This window comes from Bidens hawaiensis, unplaced genomic scaffold, assembly GCF_021521415.1.
Source record: "Bidens hawaiensis isolate Kalapana, Puna unplaced genomic scaffold, B.hawaiensis_p1.1 tig00001685_1, whole genome shotgun sequence".
In the NCBI taxonomy this organism is placed as follows: Eukaryota; Viridiplantae; Streptophyta; class Magnoliopsida; order Asterales; family Asteraceae; genus Bidens; species Bidens hawaiensis.
This window is the reverse complement of record NW_027491095.1, coordinates 1412544-1430114: the sequence shown is the minus strand read 5'-3', so window position 1 is coordinate 1430114 and position 17571 is coordinate 1412544. Positions and strand designations below refer to the sequence as shown.

The window sequence follows — 17571 nt, the reverse complement described above, 5'->3', positions numbered from 1 at the left end:
CTTCTTCTCCGATCTGTAACTCACCCACCACCATCATTTTTTCTCCTTCTTCTCCGATCTGTAACTCACCCACCTTTTTTTCCGGCGATCCCGTTACCACCCACCACCACCACCATTTTTTCCGGCGATCCCGTTAACAACAAGACCCACCCACCCAACGGTATTTTTTTTGGATATGTGTGCCATTCTCGCGTTGTATCTAAAACGCACCAAAAAAAAATTTCAACATAACGCGCGGGGGGGGGGGAGGGGGCGGTGTACCCCCGCGTTTTCACCCAAAACGCAGCCACAACGTGACCATTACACATGGTCTTAATATTCTACGCGTTACAAAAGAAAAAAAGAAAAGGGTGACGGGCTTCAAATTTGACATGTACCATTAAATTAATACAAATATTACTTCATATTTTAAACAAGATCAATTAAGCATTTACAAAAACACATTTTTCATTGAATAAATTAACTATAATCATCTAAATATTCAAACTAATTTTATCTCTTGAAAAAAGAGTTTTTGTAAAACGACAAGACAGAATTCTAAAAATATTTATTAATAATATATCGATTGTCATCTTTGTCGTAGTTAGATTAAAAAATGTGTTGAATTGTTATTACGATTTTGAGGAATAAGAAGTCAGACCTGATGGTTGGATTGTTCGGACGAAAAAATTACAAAACCTTATTTGGGCCTAAAATGAAATTTACTTTGAGACTCTTTCTTATATACAAGACTTTTAGTTGCCATTTTATAACACGGACGTGTTAACATGAAATGACACGAGTTTTAACAAGTTTGAGTTTAACAGGTTTCATGTCTTAAACAGGTCGACCTGTTTCAGGGCTGGCTCCGAGAAGACAAAAAATATTTTGGGCCAAAAAAAATTTGGGGCTTACTTGGAAATGATTTGAGTTGTGTAAAAACTTTTGTATAAAAATAAACTTAAAAATGTCTCAAATAAGACTTAACCCAAAACCTATTAGTTAGATGTCATACCTCTTTGTCACTAGATCAAAATAGTGTTTATGTAATTGTGTTGAAACATTGATTATACATACTTTTTTTCATAAAAAAATATTTATTTTTTTTAAAAAAAAAAATTCGGGCCTGGAGAGGTGTCGGGCACGTGGCCGTCGACTACCCTGCCACACCCTTTGGCCGGCCCTGACGTGTTTAAGACATGTTAAAATTCGTGTCATAACAGGTTAAAGACTTGTCAACATGTTAGTAACTTGTGTAGATTTTTAACTTAAAAGAAATAAATAAATATACACTCCTAAAGTCCTAAGCCTAATAACTTACTTATTTCACTCATGTTCGTCAGAACCCGCTATTATATTTTCAATAGATGTTATGATTCCCTTCTATGGTTATGGTTTTTTGTTTCAAATATGTTACGAATTTTTGGTTTTTTGTTTCATGTGTTAAGGATTGTGGATTTTTGTGTCCAATATTATATGGATTATATTGATTAAGACTTTTATGGTTGCTTTTTAAAAATTTGTTTCACATGTATTATGGTTGTTTAAACAGATCCCTTAACAGGTCTTAACAGGTTAACTTGCTACTAAACAATTCGTGCTCGTGTTTCGAAAAAATGACATTAGTTATTGTGTCCTGATCGTGTTTATTATAACAGGCAATCGTGTCTTATCGTGTCGTGTCCGACATGTTACGGTAGCCCTAGTAAAAGGTTTTCCTTCTAAAAAGGCTCAGGTTCAAATCCCAGTTCACGTATGCGCTCTGAAATATAGGTAACATCATTGTAAGGGGGATTTGGAGTTGGGTAACGGTGCACGACAAGTGTTGATCATTTAAGAGAGACACTATTACCACTATGAAATGAGTTCAATTTCTATTGAGTGTAACATTTAATTATTAAAAAAATACCAGCTAACAACTCCTTCTCACTTATTACTAAAACTCTAGTTACTAAATATAATTCTTTTAGTTTATACTTTATATATATAGTTTATATGTAATTAATAAATTATAATAACACAGAAAAATTAAGTATAGTTACTAAATATAATTCTTTTAGTTTATATATATAGTTTATAAGTATACCAAAAAAGAACCATGTCAATTTTAATGCATAAAGTCGTTGCTGTTCAGCCAGTTTTAGATATATTAATACGGTCAATGCTTCGAATTTGGCATTTTGAGGCGATTTGTTTTATTGTTTTCAAGAGGTTATGTACTAATAAAATTTCAAAACGATAAACATGGTGCATTATTATAATACACATGTATATGACTAATTAAATATAATAACTTATCTTACATTACGTACACGACCCTATCAAGCGTCGATTTCAATTACACGCGATGACATAATTGTAATTAACCTAAACTAATTCACTCGTTCTTCTATCGACCAACAATTGTAACCATTTCCTCCATCACGATCAGATCCAATTTGAAATCCACGATCAGATCCAAAATCAAATTTGACTCAAAACATATCATGTAGTGAAATCTTGAATCTATTAGAAATTGAATCTGATAAATGACGAGGATGAGGAGAGCTATGAGGATGAAGAAAAACAAAGCATAATTGATTTGAACGTTAATTTTTAGCATAATATTCTGAACTCTAATAAGAGCTTAATTGAGCATATTCAAAAACTTCGTAGGATATATTCAATTGATTGTGATTTTATTTAAGAAAACACAACTATGACATAATAAGTAATAAGCTCTGGTTTACGTTCTGAATTAGTCTCAATTTATTGAATTTATGTTTTGTAGACGAATTACGCTTAAATATGTGTTAATGACATATTACGCTCTGAATTTGAAGTTATTAGTAACATTTTACGTATTTAGATTCATGGATTTATTAATTAAATGACATATTTGAACTCATTAATGATTCCGAGCTGTAAAAGTTATACATATACATATCAACAACATTTAGTACCAAAAGAAGGGTTCAAAATAAATATTGTTTGCGGGCGTAAGTTGTCTCATACGTATTGTATGATAACCAATTATTCTATTGTGTGATAAGCAAATATTTGTGTGCATAATAAAATTTAAACAACTTGTGCAGTTTACATGGCGAATTCAATGTTCTAAATTAGACCTAACCGTGAAAAGAACCATTCTAACAACAAAATTTTATAACCGAACCTATTAAATATCAAATTTCGACCAACTTGATTAGGTTTTGACAGTTTGATCGGATTTTATGTTTTGCTAACCCTTACTAGTCTCCTGCTAATTAATACTATAAAATGTTGTTGAACAACTAATAAAAACATTGCTAGCAATAAACTAGTCTAGTGATTATCAAAACACGTGTAATTTAAAAAAGAAGTAAATAGAGAGAGCATGAGTTACGATTTCATGCGCCATAAGAAATATATAAAATGTGGAGCCCACCACTATTATCAATTATGCAAATTATTGATTATTAAACTTTATTTCATGCGCCATAAGAAATTTGTAACGTGTTTCATATATGTCCGTTAAAATTTGTATATATGTTATTCTTGTTTATTCGTCACAGCTATTTGTTTATTGGGGGAAATTGGAAGACTGTAAACAATATAGGGATGGAAGCTAATAAAGTAAAGTTGTCGATAGGTTTAAATTTCAATTGGGCAGGGGGGATAAAATAAAGTTCTGGATTGATGTTTGGGGGGGGGGGGGGGGGGGGGTGAAAAACCATTAAAAGATGAGTTTCCTTTATTATTTGCAAGAGAATAGAAAAAAGATGTGATTGTGCATGAGTTAAGCCAAGTTAGGAGAAGAAGTAACTTGGAATTGGAGATGGGTCATGCCCATTAGGGTTGCACAAGCCTAACAAGAGCTGTTAGCCTGTCCTAGCTTATTGTCGAGAGAGGAAGTGACAAACAAGCCAGATGTGTGGCTTAAGAAAGATAAAGTTGGTTTGATTGGCGATTACTTGGTTAAAACCTTAAGATGGGATCTCGATAACGTGCAACATCAGGTGGGGGAGGGCAATATTTGGTCAAAATGCATTCGAATAAAAGTAAACTGCTTTGTTTGGTGACTTTTACTTGATAGCGCTACCCGGGTATACCTCATCAGATTCCGTCTGGGTGATCATTAAATTAATGAATATCCCACCACGCTCAAAGGAAATAAGATGGAATGCGAAGTGATTCAAACGATTATGTTAGTAATATGCTGGATGATTTGGTTAATGAGAAATGAGATGATTTTAATAACAAGGTTTTTTCAATGGCGAAAGTAATACATGACATAAAGGCCTTCTCATTCCTTTGGGGGAGTAATCGAAACAAGAGATGAGGAATAGATTGGGAGAAATTGTGTCATTACAACTTCGTTAACTTTTCTTTATAAATCACTTGTATTGGTTAGTAAGTATGTTTGTCTTCCTTTAAATTCTTGTATCTTGGGGTTCCCCTTGCGTCTTGCAAGCATTCCGTTTTATTTTGCTTTTATAAAATTGGCCTAAAAAAATATTTTTTTATTCATATAAAAGTAAAACGTGAATTATCCTATAAAGTTCTAAGTTTAAAAAGTTTAAGGACAATTTCATAGAATAGTAATCAAGTTTCAAAAGTGTTCCAATTAGGTCACTCAACTTTAAAAAATGTTCCAATTAGGTCACTCAACTTTCATATTTTATTAAATTAAAGGTTTTAACATGTTTCTTTAACGCTTTTAATTTTTGTTTCACATAGAAAATCTTTTTATCTTTTTTTTTATGTTGACGTTAAGTGACGGCGTGAATTTTATTTTTTATTTTTGAATTTTAATATAATTAACGTTTTTTAATTTTTTAGAAATATAACTACCTATATTGCAAATTCCGACTCCCACATCTTATCCTCCATTTCTTTCTTAACAAACAAAAAAATCGGTGAGACTCGATTTGAAGATTTAGTGACCCAATTTGAGAAAAATATACATGAGTGACCTAATTGGAACACTTTTAAAAATTGGTTAATATTTTATGAGATACTCCCGTTTATAAAAAGTACTAAAAGTTTACAGTCAATTAACATGTGGTGGTTATAGAATATTGGAAATATATGATATTGTGTTTACATTAGTCACATGCAATACTTATTAAAATAACATAACGAAATTATATTGTTAAATAACGGCGAAAAAAAGTACAATATATCTTTTATATAAAGAACACACTTTAACTAATATTAACTTGTAAATTGTAATCGAAACGTGAGGGGATGAGTTGATAAAGAGTTAACATGATATAATATGCCCAAAATTATATAAAGTATAAACCAGGTTACGAGCAGAGTTATAAGACACATAATTTATGGATATAAAAACCTTAAAGAGGCAGATAATGTGAAACAACCATAGATGTTTTAACCCATTTGTTGCAGTTAAATCTATTAATTAGGGCTCTGATTTCATCACCAAAGACTATGCTTTTAGCCCTTTTCTTTTCTTGTTGGTGTGAACTTTTAAATCATTTATCGTATTGATTTATGCATCTATCTCAGTTTTAATTTTTTGTTTAAATGACATTTTGCAATTTCAAAACTTGCGTAATGTCAAATTTCAGAAAACCAGTAAAAAAACACCTATCACTTTTCTTGGTAAATCACTCATGTTTATTTTCTTGCTTCAACTCGTCATCAGCTAGTCATGACTATCCATGATGAGAGTGTCAAGAACCATGAGTATAGATTTTTGACACGAAACACTAGAATCCAAGACTTTCCTCTTCAAAACTTAGGTGTTTAAAGACTTTACATTTGTCAATAAACCATCAATACATTGGTTGCAGTTTGAAAAAAAAACACTATTAATATTTTATATATTAAATAAGTGAAAATGTGTTTATTTAAATAATTTATAATATTTGAGGTTCTTATGATTGGAAAAACAGCGACTATACATGCAGGTGAGCACGCATGACGGTTTTTGATGTTCACCTTTCGCAAATAAATCTACACCGTCCACTCATCCGTCCATTGTAACACCAGTAAATTCTCGCAAAGTGAAAACACTTGTATAGTTTTGTACTACTGATGAGTTTGTTATTTGGGAAGTAGAGGGATCCTGCGGTTTGTGATAGCCAAAGTGGACTTTACTTATATTTGAAAACATTTTTATTTTGTGCATCATGGCATTTTATTTTACTGTATGACCCGACCTGACGTAAAAATTCAAATGCTAAATCGAGACCGTGCATTAAAAAGACCAATTCTAAAGAAAATTAGTCGGTGTCTATGTACGTTTATTTACACACCGTCTTCTGCCGACGAACCCTACTTGGCTACTTTAAAACCTTTCTTCATACATGCATGCATCTGAGTGTTTGGTTGAAGTTTGAATTAAAATGTGATTTGATGATTGGTTCAAGTAAGATAGTCTAAAGTCCAAATGTCGTATCTTTGTTCTCAATGTCAAATGCGGATTTATTGAACTTACTGTTTATCTTGTCAACACTTTAATTTAGACCAAATTATATATATATTTTTTATATAATAGTAATACTTAATTTCTCTCTTAATTTTTTATATGAAATACATATAGAGTATAAATTATTTGTACCAAGTGGTTACACATATTTGTTATAGGTTGTTTATAAAATTTAAATTTGAAAACTATAGGGGTGAAATCCAACATAATTAACTAGAAAACACAAAACGAACTAATACGAAATTTATAGGTTTGTGTTTAACCTAAATAGGTTCAGTTCTGAATTAGCAGGTTTGTGGGTAGGCCAGTTTATTTTGGGAAAGAGATTAAAAAACGTGTTTTCTATCATTACTTTATGTCTAAGTTTAAAAGATAGAAGACAAATGACATCTGCTATACAATATATTATTGAATCTAATCACATTGTATGAGTTTGTATTTCTTTAATTGTAATTTTAGAGTAAAAAGTTCTTCTTTACGATTGTAGATTTCCCAACAATGTTAATCTTTAAGTGGGGTTCACAATGGAAATCGCCTTCATACATGTCTTCAAAGAAAAGCAGGCAAACGTAACGATGATGTATGACACGGAAAAGAAATCGTGAGTCAGACGGGTATATATGCATCGTATCATAATATCTCTCTTATTGCAACACAATACTGTTGTAGTGTTGACATCTTGAACCAAATTTGCACTTGACAACAAAACTAGAAGGCAGCTAGGGTGACCAAAGGTAAAGGTTAAGGGATATGACCCTGCCTTATCTCTTTTACATGGTGCACTCATTTGTTCTAGCTAGCTAGTTGATAAGCCCTCATGAGGGGGCCATCTTATCTTCAATGCATAAAGTTTAGGGCTATGTATGCTAAAAGGCCATAATTTCAGGAAGCTCATCGTGCATGCCCTTATCCATGCTAGCTTTATGTTATATTACATTTGACTGATTCTTGGATGCAAAATCTTCCACATTTCTAGGTGATCACATGCCTTATCAACATCACACTGTTTTGATTGATTAGTGTTCAATCATTTTTTGAGCTTAATATGATATTGTCACTGGAAAAATTAATTGATTCTATCAATTACAATGTATTTATCCATTTACAAGTGCATTAAACTAGATCATATATCATGCGTTGAGTTTTGATATCTTTATATTTTGCTGATAGAAAATCTACTTTATTTTCAATTCAACTTCGCAATCAACTCTATACCATGATTTTGAAACCCCAAATGAGTAAAAACAAAACCCAATACCATACCGATTATGGGGGTACAACACCCTTTTCGCTACCTTTAATGCAACAATACCATAAAATACCAATACCAACTCGTATCAAAACTGATAACCACAAATTAAGTTGAATGTCGGTACCAGTATGTTGTTCGGTAGATATCACTACAACATCTATACTCATTAGAAAATGTTGTTCATATACTCTCATCATGATCATCATAAACTATTAATAGAATCTTACTTTTTTCTTTGAAAGATTATAACATGTTATTCCAAAAAACTATTATCGTCATGATCATCATAAATTGCCAAAAAGCCCTTAATTACATATTTGCATACATGACATCTATATTTTTTATATTCAACTACACAAGAACATTTATAGTAAGTTCAAAACAACATTATAATAAAAATCCTATACCCTAAAATCCTCCAAGAAATCACATGTGTGTAGTAGGGATACGTATGCAAACTATTTTATTATTGAATCATAAAGTCTATAGGCCACATGGCTACCCTAGTGGCAGGGGCGGATCTACAATGATATCGGGTGGTTCCTCGGAACCACCTGAGTTTTGAAATAATAGTGTAATTATATATAGAAAATAATAAATGAACCACCCTATAAATTAGAAAGGAACCACCATATAACAATTTGAAGTGTTTGTCTGTCTGGTAACACGCCGGTTTTGTAACCCGGAGGTCGCGGGATCGAATCTCGTTTTTTTAATTTTTTTTCTTTTTTTACTAACTTACCTAACATCAGTTAGGGTTTTAAACAAACACAAACACATAACCAGCACAAACAACACAGCGCCTCTCCACCCCTTACCTGATTTCAGCCCCTGACTCGGTCACTCCCGCACTCCGGCAGCCTCACTCAGTCACTCCCGCACTCCGGCACCGTCACTCCGACCATCGCCGTCGGCCATCCCCGTCCTCTGTCAGCCGTCTCCTTATAGTTCTTACCCGAATCCTCTTAATCTCCCACTTTGAAGGTAATTTTACATTTATAATTCATTGTTAAATGTTAATTGTTCTTGACTTCTTGTTAAATGTTAATTGTTCTTAATTGTTAAGTGTTAACTACTTAATTGTTTAAGTTATTTGTTAAATTTATTTTTAGTTTGTTAGATTATTGGTTTTAATTTGTTACTTTCTTAGTTTTAAATTTGTTAGTTTGTAATTGTTGATTTGTAGGTATGTTGAATGTGAAGATATATTATCAAAGTGAACCATAGAACCTTGGATCATAAGCATTTTATTTTTAATTCGTAAAGACTACTGTATAGATATTATGTGTTTTTTAATTTCTAATGACGGTGTCTCTTTTATTAATTTATCGTATATTTATTATGTAATGAACTTTTCACGAACCATCGAACCGACCGGAACCTCAAACTGACCCGGAATTTTTTATACCTGACACGGTGAAATTGAAACATCTAAAAGTAGTGCACCACCCGAAAAAAATTTCTGGATCCGCCACTGCCTAGTGGTGGGGGCTTGAAATCTCCAAGTTCAAACCTTACGGCCGGCTCACGCCTGCCTTCTATTAGGGTCCCGACTTGAATTGATAATACGTACAAGTGGCAAAATGGTTGCAATCAGTTTCCAAAGTGATTAAAGTTGTATAAAGTGAAAGTTTTCAAAATTTCCTTAAGTGGAAAGTTTGTTATTTCAATCAACAACCAAAAAATCCCAAGTTCTGTCACGTATGCAACTTGCAACATCGATCTTTCCTTCTAATGATCAGCTTGAAGTCTTGAACCAAAAAATTCCACCTTAAAATATGCATGTGAGGTACTAATAATCAGCACTGCATGCATATGTCATTAAAATGTTTAATATTATAATAATAAAACAACTTTATTATATATATGAATGTGTAGAAAACAATTAAACAATTTCCATCTAGTTTTCTGTAGTTTATGCTTCATAATGATACTCGTTTTGAGCCAAATGCAAGGCTACCACACTTGCATCTTCAGATAAACCATAAAGTATTTCTAGAGAACGAGAAATTCTCTTATTTGAAATTCGAATTGTTAATTCAGTGCTTTAAAATCAGACCATATGATTTCTTTATACAGGTGTCGAACAACATACTAATTGGGGTGAATCCGTGAATAGGTACAATATAACGTAAACGATTGGCAATTGGGATGTAACTGTTTTAGTTATACTGTTATTGGGAATTCTATTAATCTGAACTGCTACAAAATTCATCTGCTAACGTTGAATCAAGTTGTTAAACAGGTCAAAGATGTTGTCGATCTTTAGTCTAGGTCCCTATTCAACTTCAAAGTTTCTAGCATTGCAGAAAGTAGCTACTGACCTTTGGTAACCAAGAAGTAGTAATTTGGTAGTTAAGTCCAGTGGCGAAGCTTGAACAAGTTTGTCGGTGGGCCGAACTCAAAATGTATTGTAAAAATCATAAACTCGGGTGGTGGTGGTGGGGGGGGCTCAAATTTTCGGCAAAAAACGGGTAAATTTACACTACATATATAAATTTTCGGGTGAAAAAAGGGTTAATTTACACTACCGCGCAAAAAAACCGGGGGGGCCTAGTTAAGCTTCGTCCCTGGTTAAGTCCGCTAACTGATGAACATCATTTTTGCATGCAATTTTGAGCTAGCCATCTATGGTGATATGACGTGTTTGACATGAAGCATCATTTAAGAGCACTCTCAATCTATCCTTTATCCTCATTTTTATAGTTAAACTAAAAAACACTACATTTCTCTTTCATGTTCAATTAAATAATATATTTTTATACTTTATCGTTACAGTTTTCCCTCTCCTTTACTTACAACTAATTCAACATATATTAAAAAAATAAATATGGACAAACTTTGTTTCCCCAAATTTACAAAAAAATCACTACATTTTCACTCTTCACCCTATAATTTACACTTACAACTACTCAAAACCCCACCCTATAATTTGCAAACTTTCCACACATAAATTTGAAGGATAGGATGAGAATGCTCTAAGTTAGCAATCTAAGGACGCTTCCCCTTTATCCTTATCAGGGTGCTGGGTGCTGCTTTGACCCACCAAGGGGCGATTCCCCTTGAAAACCCTAGCTACTGTAGAGTTTCCATAATACTGAAACCATGATAATATTGAACGAGTGTGAATCATGATTACTCTAAATGGCTTGATCATACTAGAGTCATCAACATCGGCATCCTAATTCGTCATTGTATTTTTATTTTATTTTTTTTTTTTGTAAATAAAATTCGATAACTCACGCTCTCTAAACCTCTTGTTACATCAATGCCCATTATAAGACTAAAACCTACAACAACTTGAGAAACGACAATGTTAGCACACACCGGCCTTGATAACGTTGGGTTACAAGCCCTTTAGCTCATTGTTACGGTTTGTATTTTATCTAAACATTTTACGTATCATTAATTTGATCAAACACTAATGTCAATATCAATAGAAAGAGTATGATTATGAGAACTGCACTCCACATGTCTTGTAATCTTCTATAACATGAATTTAAAAATCATGCTTATCTTATTGTTCCTGGATGAGTTTTAAGATTAATAGATGTATGACCCCTTGTAGCCAGTGAAGGGCACCAACTTGGAGTGCTCCAAGGGACGTTGGCTATTAAGGAGTAAACAATGATTAAACATAGACCCTCATCCCTCAACACGGATGCTTATACTATTATACTAATAACTTAACACACAATTAATAATATTAATTAATCTTAACCTGATCCAGTTCCATCGATACAATAAGGAGTTTTACAAAAACATTATGATAACAACTGTGCACTTATATTAAGTTATTAATTCCATACGGTACCAGGATATTGTCGGTCAAATGACAACGTATATAAAGAAGTGGCTGATTCCTCACAAACAGAAGAGCTTTCTTGAGTTGATGTTGCCGAAGCTGAGCTTGAAGAGCGGAGTTCAACGAGAAAACTCTTGACAGGGAGGGGATGGAAGCTATCTGCTATGCTATTAGAGGATTTATACCGTACACACACAACTTCCCCCTGTTGGCTGTAGTTTTAGCTTGTATATGTGAAAAATGAAAAAGAAAATAAAGGATATTTAAAAATGAATTAAAATAACATATTTTTCTACAAATTAGGGAAAGAGAATGAACTAGAGAGAAGCAATTTGTTTTCATTTCAACACTACAAGCATTTTGTTAGAAGCATTTTGTTAGACTAGACGAGTGTCTGCGCGATTCAACGTCTTTGAACGCGGACTCTATTAATCACGTAACAATTATAAGTGTTCATGGTTCGGTTTAAAACCTTGAAACCGTTTAAACTGGTCATCGGCTTGGTTCCACGGCTGGGTTGTTTACTTTCAGTCGTTTTTTTACTTCCTTTATCTTTTCAAGTATCATATTTTGACTTAGATGGAATTAATGATACGGTTATATTAATAATCATTTTAAGCAAATTTTATTATCAAAGCTTAAACTCTTAAACCAAACCAGAATCAGACCGTTAATAACAGTTTGGTTTCAATTTTTAATGGTTTAGTTTTCATTTAAAAACAATCAAAATCGGCATTGAACACCCCTACGTAACATATTAATTTTTTCAATTGAAAAAATTATAATAATATTATATACAAATTAAAGAGAACAAAATACTCATTTTTATGGTGCAATATTTTTATAACAATATTAATGTATGAAAAACTTATTGTCGTTTAAAAATCGTGGGTGAGAAGTTTGTTTAAAGTAGAAACTAAAGACATGATATGGTTAAAGATGATGGGGCAAATTTGTAAGTTGAGTGAATTGTGTTTAAAAGACAAGTTTACCCTTAATTACACATGTACTTCATGCTTTAAGTGTTGTAACTTACTTAAAAATGAGTGTTTTAATTTGTCCTTGTTTGATGTATTATATATAGTATAGATATAAATGAGAGTACATCTAATTTTATTAGTATAACCATGAAACCACATTATCTCTATCTCCCTATAGAACCATCATAATCTTTCATTAATATGTGTTAGTAGGTGTTGTTGAGATGTCTTAAATTAGATGATGTTCAAGAAACAAGTTGCCTTTTGTGAGATCTCAAAATTAAAGATGTAACAACTAGAACAGAGTTGTTCATCATGTTTTATGATATTAAATATTCATCATGTTGAGGTTGACGATAGTGTTGTTGGGTCGGAAATTGTTGTTGGGGCTGCTTGGGGAGAGACGGAAATCGATTTATGATTGTTGTCTTAGAAATGGTGGTCGGAATTGTAATTGTTCTTTTGAAGTTTGACAAAGTAGGGACTGATTTGTGCGAGTTGCAGAAAGAATTGTTGGTTGAATTTGGCTGGTATTATGGTTCATTTTATGAGGGTTTGGGTTGATTGCGAGGGCCTAGGCTAGCAGTTTTTTTAGCCTTGCGATGGGTTAAAGCCATTGAAGTTTTGAGATTCGAGAGAGAAAGTATATTTAAGGAGTTGATTTAATAATTTTGTTTTTGTTTTTATTTTTAAGAATTGCAAACTCACATATAATCTAATACTATACATAATTGTGTACCTTTATGTCTCGGCATGTGATTTGTATCCTCACCATTTATGGTAGGAAGACATATCTAGCATCGTTAAATCACTAGATCAAATACTCTTTTAGTAAAGTCATCTCTATACAATCGGCTAACGCTTCCCGATCAGGATTTATTTATTTTTAACTGGTTACACGTCACCTTTGTCATCCATCCTTGCGTTCATATCGTGCTCCCTAAGAAGGAAAAAAAACTATTCATACATGATTATCACTACTTCTAGAAAGAAATACTTAATAATATCTTCAAACATAACTGGCAATTGAAAATGAAAGGTCAACAAATTACAAAAACCGCAAACATGTTATAAATAGAAAATACATTAACGTAGGTTACAGTCAAACCCTTGACTTTGACGTTTGCATTTTCTTTGGTTTCTATATTATAAATAAATCATCATACTCCCTCGTCAATAAAAGCAACATATAATACAAACAATAAACTTATTAGAAAATTATTTAAAATAGCTATTTGTCGAAATTTAGTATAGCTCAAATCTATCGACTAACTTTGCAATTATGCAAAATGTATAGCTCAAAAGAGTAGGTACGTAGAAATATTAACTTACATTACAAGTTCATTAAGGTAGAAATACTAAATTTAGAAAATACTAAATTTCCATCTGTCGACTAACGTTATGATTGTTTAAATATCCTATGACGGTAATTATTCGATGGGCGTAATTATCGTTTTGTCGTAATCAAGGTTTCCCCTGGATATATAAATACAGGTCACTAAAGATAGTCAGATAGACCAATACCCTTAACTTAGCCATCAATATCATCTCTCTCTCTCTCTCTCTCTCTCTCTCCCCACCATGGTCATAAATTTTAAACGCGAGCCCAACAAAGAGAATCATAGTGTCTACTATCAACACGTAAGCCGGAATCACAGGTACATGATTTATGTTATAATCCGCTCCTATCTTCATCTCCATAACACATAATTGATCAATAAGGAGGCCTAATCTAGTGGTGGACGTGAGGAAATGCTCGGGGTGCAACATCAATTCACCAATTACATGCATGCTTTTGTTTATTAGCTATTTTATTTATTTAATTCATTACACACGTTTGATAGTTCACTTGTTAAAATGTCCATTTGTCTACGTGACATTGACAATTTAACATTACACTATTTTGTTTTGTTAGTTAAAACACGTCTACTACACATGGTTTAAACATCATTTTAGCGTGGTTAACTTTTTACAAATAGTGTACACCAAATTCGTAATATCTAAAAAGAAAAAGATAAGTGACGCAATGTTATCCTATCTAGCTAAGTCCATATGCTTATTTGTCTATCTTAGAAACCATTTTTTTTGTTGTCTTCAATTGTTCAAAAGAAGATATAGGAATTTAAAAATAAAATAAAAAAGGTTCAAAAAATTGTAATTCATTTGTTAAGCCTTAAACTATCAAAAATTGGTCCCGCCACCGTCTCCTCCACTATATACTTTACATTTTACAACACATTACCCAAAATACAAATATAAAAAATAATAATAATAATAATAATAATAATAATAAAATAAATAAAAATCTAAATCGCTGAAGTCATTAAACTAAATCAGCCCCAAAACCAAGAGATTCTTCTTCCTTGATTTCAGGTTTTATTAACTTATACTCTGTTTCATTAATCTCTACGTTGTCAACAACAACCACCTTGTCGTCACCGCCGACTAACGTCAACTCCTTCGCTCTTTCTGCTTCATACTCCCAATCTGTCCGCCCCAACACCACCAACATCGTCAACACACACCACATCTGCGCCGCCATCATCCCCAACCACAAACCTTCGAAATCAAACCCCATAAAGAATCCTAGTACCACCGCCACCGGCATCCCTACCAAATAAAAACACCCTAGATTAATATTCGCCCCGATTTTCGGCCGTGCGGTGCCCCTCAGGACACCGCACCCCGTCGTCTGCGGACAGTTTCCCAGCTCGCAGAGACCGATAATCGGCAAAACCATCGACGTCAACGCGATAATTTCCTTATCCCACGTAAACATCGTGGCCCACAAATTCCTCACACTCGCGGCGAAAAACAACGCCGCGAACCCGAACATAAAACTACACGAGCCCAACAACCGCGGCCTGTTTCGCCCGTCCGGGCCAGCCCGCACCCAACTCGTTTCCAACCCGAGTCGACACGCTAAAACTCAACGACTAGGGGAAAATATAAATCAATGCGGTTGTTTGAATTAATATCCCCATCGACGCGACCGTGGCCCGCGGGTTCACCAACAACCCGCATAATAATATCATTATTTCGTACCACCACCATTCCAAACAAACCGATATGCAACTCGGAAGCGCTAAGTTTAGTAACGATTTCCACCCTTTAAGACACTCTTTTGTTAAACCTCCCCATGTTTTTTTATAAACCCCGGAAATTAATATGTAAACCATCAATGAAGCCACTAAGTTAAAATTGGTCCACACACTACTAATTGCTACACCTTTAATTCCCATATTTAGGTAATGTACGAGATAATAATTGATGGGTATGTGAACAATAATGGAAATGGATGCGCAAAATGTGAGAGGTAGCGTTGTCGACTGCGAACGGAGGTAAATCCGTAACGGGTGTAGTAAAGATTGCGCCAATAAATCGGGTAGTGAATATATCAAATAAGTTTGCGCTTGTGTCGCGATTTCTTCGTCTTGCCCGAAAAAAAGCAAGATGGTTTTCATATTAAGCCATAAAATGGATATCGGTACTGATACCAGTAATAATAACAGAATGGTCTTTTGCAAACAAAGACCGAGAAGCGTGTGTTTTTTAGCTCCAAAAGCCTGGCCACAAATGGGCTCCATGCCCATGGCTAGACCGGATAACACTGAGTATCCGGTAATGTTGGCGAACCCAACCACCAAGGAGCCACCCGCGAGTGCAAGCTCGCCAAGGTGGCCCAAAAAGAGCATGGATATCATTGACCGAGAGTACAACAAGAGGCCCGTGAAGATCATGGGGATAGCGATTTTGGCGATTGAAATGACTTCATTGACAGCTAAGGACAGCTGACTTTTGGTCTTGTTGTGCGGCTTGTTAAACTTTTGATTACTAACAACGGTTGGAGTGATTATTTTCGGCGATTTTTCGACTTTTCTAGGGATTAGGAACGGGTCTAAAATGTCTGGGACTTGTTGGGTTGTTTTACAATTGCAACAACAAGTAGGTTGCTGGCACATTTTTGAAGGCTATGGTTTTTGTTTCTTTTTTGCCGTGAGTTTTAGAGAGAGAAAGAAGTGTAGAGAGTTTTAGAGAGGTTTAAGAGAAGTGATACGAGTGGTGGGTATTTAAAGATTTTGAAGGACGGCTCACGGCTGGCTATAAAATTATATTCAATTTCTTCTCCCTTTTTTTTTTATTCAATTGAATAAAAACAAATATTCTAAATTTCTTTGTGTAATAGCAATTCGGAACTCAAGATCATATACTTTTGTTTTACAAGACCGTGTCGTTTTTTGACCGGCTTTTAACAGTGGTTTTTTTAACGTTTTCTATTTTTTCTCACGGGAATAAAATAGTATTTGATTTGTTTAAAACAATAGAAATCACATTTTTTTAAGCAAATTAGTTCACAGTTAAGCCGTCTTATGTTTGTTGTTTTATTTGTTTTTTTAAAAGTAATTAGGGAACGAGGAGGATCTTGTATGGTTTTAGATCAAGATTCCTAAGCATTTTAAATACACATTATGGATAGAATATTAAATATATAACAAATAGTTTTTTTAGTACAATTTGACTGAAAAACGAAGAAAAAAACATGTGGTTCATGTATGTGACATTCGTCAATTTCGAGTCACCTTTGTTATGTAAACCCGACCCGTTTGTAACCCGAACATTTCAAATATATAAAATATTGGATCTTGTCATTTAAAATATATAAAATATTGTTTTTTTATATTATGCATTGTTTGACCATTTAAACATACCCATTTTTATGCAAACCATAAAAGAATCTTTATACCCAACCCTTCACTCCTTCCCTATATATACACACCCATCTTCTTCATTTTACTCTTGCTACATCTCCAAAAAACTCTCTCAAAACTCCATAGATTCAAGGTTGTTATTTCTTATGTATTCTTGAAGTTTTGACTTCTCAAGTCAAACTAACTATAGTATTTCATTCTAACTTGTTCATCTAACATTACTAACTCTTGAATATGGTGGTACAACATATATATAATACACACCCCTTGTTTCCTTTATTTGTTACTTCACCGACTTTGGTTGGTTAAGTTTCGAATGTCATAAGGCAAGGCTTCATGGAGGACTTCGTGTTCTTGATATATATTTACACACACATAACTTATTATACATATCACTTATGACAACTTCTAACCCTTTAGTTTGTTCATCT

General features: G+C 33.5%; 1 pseudogene; it reads right to left on the bottom strand.

Moving 5' to 3' along the window:
• Window positions 1-14578: 14578 nt before the first annotated feature.
• On the bottom strand, window positions 14579-16562 carry LOC143592870 (protein DETOXIFICATION 49 pseudogene; annotated as a pseudogene).
• Window positions 16563-17571: the final 1009 nt, after the last annotated feature.